The sequence below is a fragment of the Polistes fuscatus genome, unplaced genomic scaffold (assembly GCF_010416935.1).
Source record: "Polistes fuscatus isolate 324 unplaced genomic scaffold, CU_Pfus_HIC Scaffold3, whole genome shotgun sequence".
Lineage (NCBI taxonomy): Eukaryota > Metazoa > Arthropoda > Insecta > Hymenoptera > Vespidae > Polistes > Polistes fuscatus.
This window is the reverse complement of record NW_025113107.1, coordinates 9,132,551-9,144,892: the sequence shown is the minus strand read 5'-3', so window position 1 is coordinate 9,144,892 and position 12,342 is coordinate 9,132,551. Positions and strand designations below refer to the sequence as shown.

Below are 12,342 nucleotides of genomic sequence, written 5' to 3'. Positions count from 1 at the left end.
TATAATCAGGTGTTATTTATTTAATACATATTAGATAAATTTATTCATTATATTACTATCAAATTATATTAGGTAAATGTATTAGGTAAATACATTTTTCAAATCATATTAGATGAATATAATATTTACTGTAGTAAATTTAAAAATAAAAAATATTATAAAATAAAATTGAATTTTTTGTTTGTACCACTTTGTACATACACTTATTTTTGTTTCTATTTGTTTAAATATATTTAATAAAGTTATTGCAATAAAATAGCCTTAAGAATATATTTTTAATACGGAATTCAATTTATCGAAAGAAAAATAATTTGCAATAAAAATAAAACTTTTTATTTTGAAAAAAAAAAAAAAAAAGAAAGAAGATAATACTGATTACGAACGATCGTTTGACCCGGTTAGGTAGACTTGGTCGTAAGTTTTTACGAGCTATAAACTAATACGATCTGAAGCGTTCGTAAAATAAAAGCAAACAGAATAAAGTAGCGTGGGGGGGGAGGAAGAGGAGGAGGAGGAGGAGGAAGGGAAGAAAACGTTCAAAAGTTCGAGTTCATTATCTCGACGTCATACGGCAAATGTTAAGTTTTATCTGTTTCTTCCCTAACCCTCCTACCCTTAAATTCTCCTCGTTTCACAGTATACTCTTGGCACGTTGTCGGGCAAGAAGAAACAAAAAGCCGTATGTTTAGTTGGTAAGTCAATTTGCTCGTTGACGTTTATGCATGCCCGAGCAAATGGCAACGTACGTGCTGGTATTTGGCGACTACTTATCTCGATGGCCACGCCATCCTAAAACACGAACTTTCTGTTTCTCTTGTTTTCTTTTTTTACAATTAGATATATTACCATTTTTCCTAATGATGTTTATTTTACGAGAACGTCATCTTCTTCTTTTATGATTTCAATACATATATCTGATTTCAATATTTAAAGTCAATTTAATGTTCAATTTAATTCTTTTTTTCAACTTATAAATATTTCAAAATATTATATGGGAAAATGTGATATTAGATAAATATAATTTGACTGTAATAAGTATTTGTGTTAACTCGATTTGACATTTCATTGTGCACGGTCTAATTGTTAACTGTTTAAACAATGATCAACATTTTTGTATGGTATATTAGAATAAATTAATGAAGTTTGTATTAATGATTGGCACTGTTGTCAATTTTTTATCGCGATATTTATTAATTACATTGTATCGTTAGACAAAGATGTTAACTAAATCCACAAGTAATTAATCATAAATCTTCATCGTAACGATTACTCTATTTCAACGTTAATAGAATTTTTTTCCCGATTATGTCTTCGCTTCCTCAAACTTCATTCATTCTTAAAAAAATTGTCTTCGCAGGAAGAGGAAGTAGTATTATTCGAATTTTCGATTAATTCACATCGTGAATAGAGGAAGAAAAGGACGACGACAGGACAGCGACAAGAAAATTAGCGTTCTCTTGCGACAGGGCGACACACCTTCGTCCTTTCAGGGACGCAAGCAAGCGATCTTTCCTGATCCTTCATTGTCACCGTTCTTATAGCACGTCCCAACCATAAATCGCTGAGGTCGATCCACACATGTCTTTTTTGCCATGTTCCCACGGTGTCAAGACATTCATTGTTGTTGAACGAAAATTCTTACTTTATATATATATATATAATAATAAAACCTTCTAAAAACGAAATTTAATCAATTTTTATACTCGAATGATCGATCGTTCCATTCAAATATACACGTTCGAGTGATTATTAACAAAAAATATATATATTTTTTACGTTTTATATTATTCCAATATTTTTATATTTTATTATAGATTTATTTAATTTTTTGTTTGTTCGTGCACCGATTAAAAATAAATACATTCATTTAAATGAATTTTATTTCAATTTAAACGAAATATAAATTACATTATTTTCACAAAAGTAACTAATGAAAGATATTCCTAAGATATATTTCTTAAATTTTGTCTCCTGCTTGAAGATTTTTATTATTAAAAATGAAAAATATATTTTAACAAAATGTACGTTACTATGTAGATAGAAGTGTTTGCTTTGATATGTAACACTTTTTCATTTCTTTCTTTTACATTTGTACTCCCATTGTCATTGTTTAATCGTCAACGTGCTATAGAGAGCGTATATAATCGCTGCTTCGCAGTCCGAAGTTGCAATTTCCGGTATACTCTGAAATATCGTGCTTGGAAAAGGAAGTGCTCTACTCGTTCTTCTATACTCTCTTAACGGCTGGCCCATTTCCTACCTTCTGTTCAACACATTCGAACAGGAAAAAGCTTTCCCTTTCTTACGCATTACTTCCCCTTCGATTGTCCTCAAATACAAAATCCTACTTCGTTTTCGGATCAAATCCCCTTTTCTACTTAATGATATCCGTTACGTTTAATTTTATATAACGCGTACAAGCATTTATATTAATTAACACATTTGCGATTTATATACGCGTAATTGTATATTTTTTTTTGTTACTAGGAACCGTACAACGCGAAAATACGTAATTGAGATTTTCAAATATATTTTTCTTAAAAGTAAACAGCAACGACATCATTAGATGGGAAACCTCTGATAATTGCATTTTAAAAAATATACGGTAATATGTAATACTACATACATTCATCCAAATTTTTCTTAAAAAATATTATTTAATTCCCAAGGTTATATGTTAGTTGTTTTTTTAACATAATGCGATTGAAACAAAAGCTGTTACAAAATTTTCGCGATCCGAAAGCTTGAATGTAATCAATATAAAAGAAACATATAACGAAAAGTAGATTTTTCTCAAGTAAATAACAATTAATTTCGTAGGGATGGAATAGTTTATTATTATGCGACTGTTTCCATTGATTGATATTATAAACCAGATCTCATAATAAATTATATTTATTAATTAACAAATTTTTTTTTTTTTTAAATTAAAAAATTTCTTTTAAAAATTAAAAAATTTTTTTCTTGTCACATGAAAATTATATATATATATAATTTGATTAATGACAAGACACAAAACAATAATCAATAAGCAAAACCTATAGTATGCATTACATTATTTTACATTCATATTGACAAACACGTATATGCGTCGATATACCACGCTGGAAACTTTTACCAAACGCATATATGCGTCCATAGCACAGTCAAAGGGTTAATTAGTTTCATTTATATTTGAAAGAAATTTTTTAACTTGTTCAAATACTTGACTATAATTTACTAGCAACAAAAAGAGACTGCTTTTTTCTTAAGAGTTATTATTTTTGGCTGCCTGCCAGAGTGCATTCGTCTTCGCGATTAAGTCAACCAGAGTTAAACTTCAGACCCGTATTCGCGTGAATTTTTGAAGCATCGATAATTAAGTTCGGATAAGAAGAGAGCGGAGAGGAAAAGACAAGACTTTGCTGTTTAAAAATGTACGATGTATAATAGAAAGAACTTTTTTCTCTGAAGTTTCCAGACAACGCGAACTCGTTCAAGAATAATAATGAAGGTAAAGGTAGAAAGCTTTAAAAAGAATAAAAGAAACATGCATAGAAAGAGAGGGACAGATAAGGAGAAGTAAAAATAGAAAAGAAAATAAAAAAAGAATAGTTACGAAAGCATGCGATAAATTTTCGAAAGAATTTATCAATGTTTGAGGTGGCTATATTTCTGTCACCGTTTTTTCGAAATACTTTTCTCTTTTTTTGGTTTTTTTTTTTAAAGCTATTATGAAGAAGAATATGCTGTAATTACGTTTAACGGATTAACCCTGACCCTCTTGGCTCTTTCATTTATTTTTTTTTTTCTTTATATTTTCTCTTTCACTTTTAACCCCAACCTAATAGTAAAGGTTCTAAAAAACCAGTGAGTATGTGTGTGTGTTTGTGACAGAGAGAGAGAAAGAGAGAGAAATGTCCAGCCGAGACTTTTAATCTCAATGGAAGGACACAAAACGAGTGAAAAGGGGTAGGAAAGGAAAAAAAGGGAAAGCTCTGTGAGAGATCTCGAACGAGCTTGCTTTAAGTCAGAGATTATGATGCGTCCCTTTGTCGTAAGTACTTCAACGTCGTTGCTACTACCCTCGGCCTTGAGGCACGTCGAGCCGAAACGATTAATTAAGGAAAATTACACCTCCTTGCTTCCTCGAATGAATTAACGTGGATGTAAGAAAAAAATGATGAAAGAAAGAATAAAAATAAAATTGACTAGACTTATCCTTATTAACATACGTTTTATAAGTGCTTTGAGTAATAAATGATGTTAACAATGTTTAACATGATCGATCGTAATTGTGAACAATTGGAAAAAAATCAAGATAATATTTTAAAACGACAAAAGGATGGTTTATATCACTGTTATAATTACGGTCAACAATTCTTTTCAATTCTTTAATATACTGTATCTAGATGTTATTGGCAATTCGCGAGTTGATTGAAAAGTTTCGAATTTAAAATATAAACAAAATTATTTTATTTTTCTATGTGGTTTCTCAAAAATTGTCAAAAGGAATAGGCTTAAAACTTGTTCAGATTTTGATATAGTAAAAACGTTATTATAAAACAAATCAATTATCTCAGGTTAATTTGTTGCTGATATTTTCAAGTTAGATCGTAGTAATGAAGATATTATCTTTTGAAACGAGCATAATGTAGTTGTCAAAAATATTTCGCCGTTTCTTAAAATAATATCAACGAAAAGAAAAGATCGTCTTCGGTGCAGGGTTTACGTTTAATTTCGATTTCCTTTTAAAAAATTCAACGTCTCGTATCTTCCATTGACAGGATCCAATGGATGCTTTTCCTCCTTCGTTTCCTCTATGTTAGATCAATCTTATTCTTGACACGATGGCAGTTTGCACTTCCGTACGGATTGTTAATTTTTCATGTTGATCCCTTTCCGCACGGACAGACAGATGATGTTGGACAGACTGATGTTGGAAGTGAATTCAGAATGCTCGTGTATATTTAATTCCTTCTTCTCCCTAACCGATCACCGAACAAAGAATTTTATTGATCGGTATATATGTTTGCATTTTTCTCTCTCGTTTTATTTCTTCTCTTCTTCATCTTCCACCTCTTTCTGCTTATTCTTCTTTTCCCGTTTCCACTTTCTTCTGATTTTAACACATGCGAAAGCAACGTGTTTTCATTCTAGTAAATATCGTCATAAATTCAAGGAGAATTTTTTCAAAGAAATTCTAAAAGCGAACAAACGATTATAATGAATAATAAAATGACTATTTTTCAGATACCGAACTTTATTTTTATTGTTATAAATAAAAAAACGGAAGTATATACGATATGATTTCTAAGAAAAACAAAAAAAGAAATAAATCTAACGGCAAGCGATACACAAAGTTTTTATCGAACGCGTCAAATATCTTTCAACGTTAACAATTTTTATCTTAAAATCCAAGTAATAGAAAAGAAAAAAAAAATAATTTTTTCCTCTTAAATAAACGTAAATAAAAAACAGTACAAAAAGGATAATAAAAAAGTCCATAATTTTGATAACATTAACATTTGATATTGTAAAATGTTATTAAAAATAAGAACGAAACTTTGATTTCAACCAAATGATAAGTATTTTTATCCGTAATATTTAAAACTAACTAATGTCGACCATTGACGTCACGCAAGAATCCCCTATTCTTCTTTTTCAAATTCGTTCGTTCGAATTAAAAATAAGAAAGGAAAAAAGAAATAAAAAAAGTCATGAGACAGAGAGAGAAACAGAAAGAGAGAGAGAATTTCTACCAACGAATAGGAACGATTTCACCAGCGGGCAGATTTTATGCCCGTTCATCGCGCCCCGGGAAATTGAATTCGATCGTGGGATGATGATAATCGACTTCGATCCTTTTGCGTTCTCGTTAATTAACGCTTGAAGCGTCGTACAAAATGAGAGTGCCAATAGACACAGCGAGATTCACACACACACACACACACGTATACACATAGACACTATCTCTCCCTTTCTTCCTCCTTTATACACACACACATACACACATACGTATAAACCGTTCTCCATTTTCCGCGTGATAATTCGCTGAAAACTCGCACGAGAGAATAAAAGAGAGAGAGAGAGAGAGAGAAAATAAAATCGATCAAAGTTTTCCATAATATCTCTCTCTTTCTATTTTTTCTCTCGTAAGCAATTCTCACCTTTGTTTAATCCGTCTGAAATTCTTCGTAAGATTGATCTTTGTATATATGCATGTGCATGCGTGCGTGCGTATGTGTGTGTGTGTGTGTGTGTGTGTGGTGTGTTTGCTGTTTGTCGAATAGAAAATGAAAAAAAAAGAAAAAGATAGAGAGAGAGAGAGAGAGAGAGAGAGAGAGAATGCTAGTAGATACATGTTCAAGTTCATGAATATGAGAAGGCCGCCTACCGTGTCGAAGGGGTGCTCGCTTTGAGACAACCCCCTGATCTCCTCATTCCTCTCATGCTTCCGTTTTCTCTCTCTCTCTCTCTTTCTTTCATACACACATTGTCTTGTTATCTCTCATATTCATTCTTTCTATCTTGCACAGGGTCATTCTTCCTTTCTCTTTCCTTCTTTCTCTCTTATACATATACACACACATACACACACATTTGTATTCATATTTATACTCGTACTCATACTAATACTCATTTTCTCTTTCTTTCTCTTACTCTCTCTCTCTCTCTTTCTCTCTTCTTCTCAAGTTTCTATTCCAGTCCGTGCCTCTTCTCTTTTTATTCTCATTCTGTTCCACGCACGACGGGTCACGACAATGACCTTTGTATTCCGAGAGCCATCTCGGAGCAAATGCAGTCTCCTTTTGCGAGACAAAAGAATGGAAGGGAAAAGGTCCGCCTTTTACCGCGATGACCGCTCGATCGTTTCCCTCTCACCTTCCATCTCTATTTATTCAACTTTCCCGTTATATTGATGTTACAAAAGATCGATATTATGTTATCGGTTAAACGCGAAATTCATTATTAATTTATGAAATTAATAGTTAATAAATTATATCCATCTGTGTTGAAGTATGAAATAAGGTCAGAATTATATACTTTAACCAGGTAATATAAGAATTCACGTTAGGCGACTTGTTAATGCATGAAATTGAAATGTGGATTCGTAGATTAAATCTGATAGAACAGCACGGCTAACGGATGATTGGTTTACAAAGATAATCGGAAAGAGAAAAGCATACTTTAAAGACGAATCAATTTTAATCTCATATTTTAATTGTTCGTCTCTCCTAAATTCATATTTTATTTATTAATCATATCATATATTATAATAAAATTCTTTTTAGATGATTTTTCTAAAATGCTAAGTTATTTCGTGTAAGACATTGGTTTTTCTTGAATTAAATGAATTTTAACGTTAACAGATATATAGAGAGACCAAAATACAATTAAAACTTGAATTCTCATTGTTAAAACTAATCCAACAAACAAACAAAAATACGAAAGTTATTTCTAAAATATTTGAAGATATTAATAAGAATAATTCGTCAAATCAAAAAAGTTAGGAGTTAAAATTGATAAAAGAAAATAGTAATTTTTCAAACAATAAAAAAAAAGAATTAGGGACGACGTGTAATCAATAAAATCAATATTTTCGTAAAACGGAAGTATTATAACAGTAGGTAGCTGGAGAAATGGCATTTTCAAGTGAATTCTGCGCACGTTCAACCCATGAAACTCTTTTTTATTTTTTTCCTCGTAAAAGTATCGACAGTGCGTGAGACTTGAAATAGGATGAGGCAAAAAGAAAAATAAAGGAAAGGAAAGGGAAGAGGGAGAAAGTGTTGGAATGGGAGAGAAAAAGAGAGAGAGAGAGATAGAGAGGAAAGGAGAGAGGGAGGGAGGTAAGGAGTAGTACAGGTTGAAGTTATTCTACCGACAATGATAAGTCGATGCATATTTCACAGATATATCGCACCTTGCAGAAATTGTCTGCGAAATATGCCTGCATCGGTTAGGATATTCAAGTTCATGAATACCAAATGTGTGCATCGTATTTCTACTGCTACTGATAGAACGGGAAGAGATGAAGTCTGGGATTGAGTTAAGCTGAGAGAGAGTGAGAGAGGGGTGAGGGGGAAGAGAAGGGACGGAGAGTGGACTCAAGCTCTTTGACCCGTTCGATGGGTCACGACAATGACCTTTGTTCCGTTGTTATCAGCATGCGTCATGATAGTACGTACATTGCTGAAACGCATCGACACCCCAAAACAGGATTTCACCGAGCCGGAAACCGATATCGAAAACTTCCGTTTCGCGTATTAAACCAACCACCATCCTACTACGCTTCGATCCATTTGCACGAAATAATAAACTGTGAAATTAATTCAGAATTAATTGCTATCTCTGATAGAATCCTAACGAGAGTTTTGGTCCAATTAAAAATAGTCTTATATTATATTTTTCCTCTGTGTGAATGCTGTGATCCGATCGATTAGCGCATATTAAAGAATTATATTATTCTGTGATGTATAACGTTAGTTCTCTCGTTTAACGAATTATTTATATTTATTATATCATTTGAACAAAGAAGCTCTTTAAATAAATTCTATTTTGTCTATCTTCCCCGTTATAAATTTGATAATATTTTTTTTGGGGGGGGGGGAAATTCGAGTAGATTTGAATTTTCTCTCATCCCCAGTATTTTCACGAAATAACCAAAGATTAAATGTATTTTAAATTCAGTAAAATTATATATTCGAAATATAAGCGATGCTCGTGAATAAAAGTGAGAAAGTAAAAGTGAATAATATTTTGCGAGTTGAATCAACGATCATACGATCGTATATTGATTTACAAATTATTTATTACAAGATAGATCGTCAATTAAACTAATTGGTCGTGTAACTTGTCAAGAACTAAATTCATAAGACATTATTTTCTAAAGGAATTTAATAGATATATATTTTTTCTTAGGGGTAAACCAAGAGATATCGAATTCACGGTTCTTATTACCCTGCTACCTCTGTAAGCTCGTTCAACGTCAAAGTAAGCTCTAACGTTCCAGTTAAATCATAGTTGATGAAATTGCGAGCTATCCCTTCACAGACATGTAGTCGTCCTATTCGTAGCGTAATCGTGCACGTAACACAGGTATGCCATACTGTACAATCATGCTAACGCATTAGGGAAGGAGACTAAAAGCTGTTGGGTTAGTGTAAGCCTTGTTGGAAGACCATCAAGTTGAAAGGGACGAAAGATGATATATATATATAGAGAGAGAGGGTGTGAGGGGTAAGGCCTGGACGAACCACGTAATTTTATGTAAACTAATTATGGGTTAATTCGATTAAAGGGCGCGTGCCTGGAATAGACTCCGGATGCAATTAACCCCGGAAGGGAGCAGCGACGTAAACAAAATCAGCGGTCTAGGAAGAGAAAAAGGAGGATGAAAACCAACTGGGTTGAGGAACAGTCAGAAGAAAAAAAGAGAAGGGAGAGAGATCTGGTTCGAAAGTAATGAAAAATCTGAAGGAAAAGAAAGAAAACTTTTAAGTTCTTTCCTTTTTACCATTCGAACGTTTTTCTTTCCTCGTTTTCAAACTGATTAAATATGCCGACTACTGACGTTTATTGATAATCCCTATCAAACTTCGAACAATTCGTATAATTTATCTTGTTTATATTATAAGGATATCAATTTCTGTATTAATCAAAAAAGAGGTTATTAAATTATTGTATGTGACGATATCGTAGAAGCTTGTAAAGTGTTTAACAACGAGTAGTTAGGAGGTATTTTTATATGTTGGAGCAAGTCAGGTGGAGAGTAGTAAAAGGGCGTCTCGCGTAATTGCAGGAAGAAACACCGCAAGGCAAAGAGGATATATTGGTTATGAAAAAAGCGAGGCAGCTGCGCAAAATTGGATCAACTCTGTGTGTGTGTGTGTGTGAGAGAGAGAGAGAGAGAGAGAGAGAGAGAGAGAAATAGTATAGAAATCGCCGTAAGCGTGAGTTGGTGAGATAAAACGTGTTCGTTGGTTAGTTGATATGTGGGTGGAAAGCAATGCAAGGTGAAAGGATTCTACGAGGGAGAAATCCTGCAGCAAATATGCACACACCTGGTCGATCAATACGCGGACGAGCCAGAACATAGCCAGGACGAGGCCAGGACGTGTCGAAGACGAACCTCGTGTCGTAATACTTTTTTAGTTCCTCCGTTTTTAGAAAGAAAAAAAGAAAGAAAGAAAGAAACAAAAGAAAATCTTTTCCTAACGGCGACTCATTCTTACTCGACGACTTTTTCACTCTTACCTTTTTCATTCTTTTTTTCTTTCTTTCTTTCTTTCTTTCTTTCTTTCTTTTTTTCTTTCTTTCGTTTAATCCTCGAAGATAGTAACAGTATATATATATACTATTAATGTGCACGACAAATAGATCGCCGAATTATTATTCTTATCGAGTGTTTCTTATTCTCGAAGTCACGTCTTGATTCTACGCCAATGCGGCTAGTCCTTGGCAAAGGAAAAAAGAGAGTGAGAGAAAGAAAGATGTAGCTTCCTTTTCAGAAACTTTACGCGTGTTCCATGGATTTCCAATCGTCCTCACCTCATTGAACCGAGCCCCTTCACTTCGTTAGAATCCCTCTTCTTGACAAAGGAGGATTAAATATTTAATAAATGTCTGAGTGTGCTCAGCTGGATTCGTCGAGAAGAGGAAAGGATTCTCGTCTTTTAACTTCGACGAATCTTCGAGTGGTACACGTTTCATTATTTTTTATTAGACGATAAACGATAAAAACTGTGATCTCGGATTTCTTGCTTACGCAAAATAAGTCAAACCATATTCGAATATTACAAAACAAAAGAAAAAGGTTGAATGACATATAAGAAATTTTAGGTCGTTAGTATAACACGATTCATTGTGATACGTGTTTATTATATTATATTAAAAATATTTCTTAAGATCGATAATATACAGACGATCGAAAATTGAAATTTTCGCAGGCTTCAATCTTTCCAGACAGTTCCTGAAAGTTTCGTGCGATCCACTCATTATCGTCTCGATCTTGCATTAGCAACAGGTATAAATCCTGTAATGAGAAAACTTTCTCGAGGTAGCAGCCAGCAGTCCCCCTCCCTCTCGGGGGAGGGGTGGAAGACCCCACCTCGTTTCTCACAATTTTCTTTTCAAGAGCGAGAAATCGGCTGGTAGCGATCTTTCGCTCGATTTGCACAAGAACATTTTGATATCGGAGTACGGAAAATTGGATTAGTTTCGCCGAGCTCAATTGAAAATTGCTTCAAACTTTTGTTTTACTTTTATTTAACCTTTTATTCCACACCCCTCCCACCCCTTTTCCCACGTGAACGAATAATATCGAATATAATTTTATAAAGATTTTATTTTTGTATTAAATCTATTGTAATATTTTATATTTTAATAAAATACTGATTTACTGAGATAAAACGTCATTTATCTCGTAAAGTATTCAACATTTCGATGATCTTGATTTAGTTAATTTTATACACAGAATAATAAAAGGGATCGATCGGTTAAAAAATAATTATTAAAGTTGCATTAAAGAATAAAGTGTAATTGCATCCGTCGAGCGTATTGGTGCATCTACGCAAAAAATAAGGTTATAAAAAGTTACGAAGTATTGTGCCATATGATGATTTTCCTCTATAATTTTGTTTTTCTAATTTTACTAAAAAAGGCAGTAGTCAGCAAATATCCTGTATAAAATACTCACGAATAACTTAGTAAATTTGTATAAATATTTTGTTGGTATCGTTTTTGTATGATACTTTTATGAAATAATTGCCGTAGCACGATTTTCGCGCGTAAACGTTACGTTCGTACAAACGAATAATACTACCGTATTTGTATGATCGCTTTTATCTCGCGCGCATTTATTCGATTGGGAAATTTATGTGTATACTCTAAAACTTGCTTTTGATCAAATAATTTATATATATATGTATACGTTTATAACACCTCCTCCGATATATACGGTGGTTTAACTTTGTCGGCTTCGTAATTTACGAGAATGTACGGAAAATTTACGGTTACAATGTGCATGAATATTGACGTGGATAAATTTATATAAACACACTCACATATATATATAATATAATATATACACGTGAAAATCAAATTGCCTCCTGAGCACTACTTCACGTTACCTCTCGCTACTTTGCTTCCGAGAGTAAATTAATGTTAATGGCCACGCGAGCGAAAGAGAGAGAGAGAGAGAGAGAGAGAAATTTCGAGAGTATCTAATTGAAAAATTTTGCAATTTCACCAAAAACTTTACTTTTTTGTAATTAAGTAATCAGGATAAAACTCTATGAGAAAATTATATGTAAAAGCACCAAAAGAAGCTTTTTTCCTTCTTTACATATACGTTTATCG

The 12,342-nt window shown here is 32.9% G+C and overlaps 1 protein-coding gene across 9 annotated transcripts in view; it reads right to left on the bottom strand.

Moving 5' to 3' along the window:
* LOC122519104 (protein tincar) overlaps positions 1–12,342 on the bottom strand; it is a 166,671-nt gene that overhangs the window by 6,853 nt on the left and 147,476 nt on the right. The window lies entirely within an intron of this gene.